This window comes from Lepus europaeus, unplaced genomic scaffold, assembly GCF_033115175.1.
Source record: "Lepus europaeus isolate LE1 unplaced genomic scaffold, mLepTim1.pri SCAFFOLD_66, whole genome shotgun sequence".
In the NCBI taxonomy this organism is placed as follows: Eukaryota; Metazoa; Chordata; class Mammalia; order Lagomorpha; family Leporidae; genus Lepus; species Lepus europaeus.
Genome location: NW_026909534.1, coordinates 576298 through 578306, shown reverse-complemented (window position 1 = coordinate 578306; position 2009 = coordinate 576298). Strand labels below are relative to the sequence as shown.

At 41.3% G+C, this 2009-nt stretch overlaps 1 pseudogene; it reads right to left on the bottom strand.

The window, feature by feature from the left end:
• Positions 1–623: 623 nt before the first annotated feature.
• Positions 624–1798, bottom strand: LOC133755630 (BRISC complex subunit Abraxas 2-like; annotated as a pseudogene).
• Positions 1799–2009: the final 211 nt, after the last annotated feature.

Genomic DNA, 2009 nt, shown 5'->3' with positions numbered 1-2009 from the left:
AGAGAGAGGTCTTCCATTTGCTAGTTCACTCCCCAAATGGACACAATGGTCAGAGCTGGGCCAATCTAAAGCCAGGAGCTTCTTCACACATGGGTACAGGGGTCCAAGTACTTGCACTGTCTACCACTGCTTCCTCAGGTCATCAGCCCAGAGCTGGATTGGAAGTGGAGCAGCTGAGGTATGAACTGGCACCTGTATGGGATACCAGTGCCACAGGCAGAGGCTTAATGACTATGGCACAGCACCGGCCCCCACTTTACCTAAATTTACAGCAAACCCATGAGTTGCACCAGAATGCAATTTTCTTTTCTTTCTCCTTCCTTCCTTCCTTCCTTCCTTCCTTCCTTCCTTCCTTCCTTCCTTCCTTCCTTCCACATTGCATCCAAGGACATGGACCAGGGAGAGAGGCTTATGATTACTGTGTGCAAGAACTCTCCTGTTGGGGGTCAAAGCATTTGACAAGGAAGCTCTCCTAGATTAAGTCCGCAAGCGCCTCTCTCAATAACAAGCAAGAGAAGGTGTGCTAACTGGAGAGCATCTTTGGTTTAATTAACTCCAGGAGGTCTGAGTGTTGCTGGGGTCCTTATTGGGATATATCATGGGTCAAAATCATTTGAATGTGACTATTCACCACTAGAGGGCTCTGTAGGGTCAATTACATTTTCACAATCATTGACATCTGATTCCCCACTGTTGTCCCCAGCTGCTCTGCTGGGGAAGAAAATCTGCTCCATTTGTGGGATACTTAAGTCCAGCAGTGGAGGAAGCATAACTGAAAGAGCCCACAGCTGAGGTCAAGGCATAAAGACACTTGCTTCCATGTGAGAATGACTAAGAATACTGTCTTGGTTGGGTAAAAGTCATCATGAAGAGGATCAAGGACCTCTGTGTCTCCAAGTGTATTTCTACCTCCCAGCTGTGAACCCAGAATAGGGCATCCAACAAATAAACAATGATTCCATACTTCCATGTGGTGCTTCTCTGCTTAACATTCCCTGCTGAAATCTTTTTGTTCCTATGTATTTTTACCCAGCATAGTTTGTCTTAATTTTCTCACTTCTGCCTGACAATGTCCAACAATTTGCACACTGTGCTCTTTACCTGCACACCCTGCCAGTACTTTTTCTTGATGTGCATTATAAACCTGATAAATTGCCCTAATGACTTTTATTACTCCGTCATTGTAAAAATGCCAGTATTGTGTTCTTTAATAAGTTTGGCATAACACTGAAAGGTGGGAGCCTTTTCCATTGAAGCCACTGTATTTTTGCTCACTAGTGTTACCTAGATTAGGAGTAGTGATATCCTCTGATTATACCTTCAATTTGAACTAAATTCTAAAACATGAATAAAATTACTGATAATGAAGATGAAGCTGAAGAGAAGGAAACCAAGATTGGGCACTCTGATGGTGTGAGTGAGCTGTTTATGGGTGATCTGTTCTTTATATAAAACCTACTGCTGCGGGTTTGCCAAGTTACGTACCACTCAATAACCTTCTTTCACGTATCTTTAAGAATTCTGTCCCAAATCTCTTCTCTTAATTTCACTTTCACAGAAAATGAAGTTTTGAATAAACCTGTTAGTTATGGATTTCAATTACTTGCAGAAGTTCTGTCTTGCTAATGTGCCAGTCACTGATGCTAAAAGTTGCTTCTTGTCTTCTCTCTCTCAGCAACAATATTTCATGACCCACATTGCTGCTAGTGATATAGAAACTTATAGTGTTGAAGGTGTAGTCCAAAATGGAGGCTGTAATGATGAAATTCTCTGAGTGCATTATTTTAATATCAGGCATCTTAAATAATCACTTATTACATTTTTGTGTTGCTATTGACTAACAGTATCATGTTATCCTTTGTCTGTTCAGCTGAGCTATACTGCAATCTTCTTTATGGACATGATCATTTCTTTTTACCCAGAGATTAGTATTCATTACACATTTCCTCTGAGTTAGGCCACTCTCAAGGAATGAGGTTGTGTTGGTTTATAATTTAGTTATCAACTGT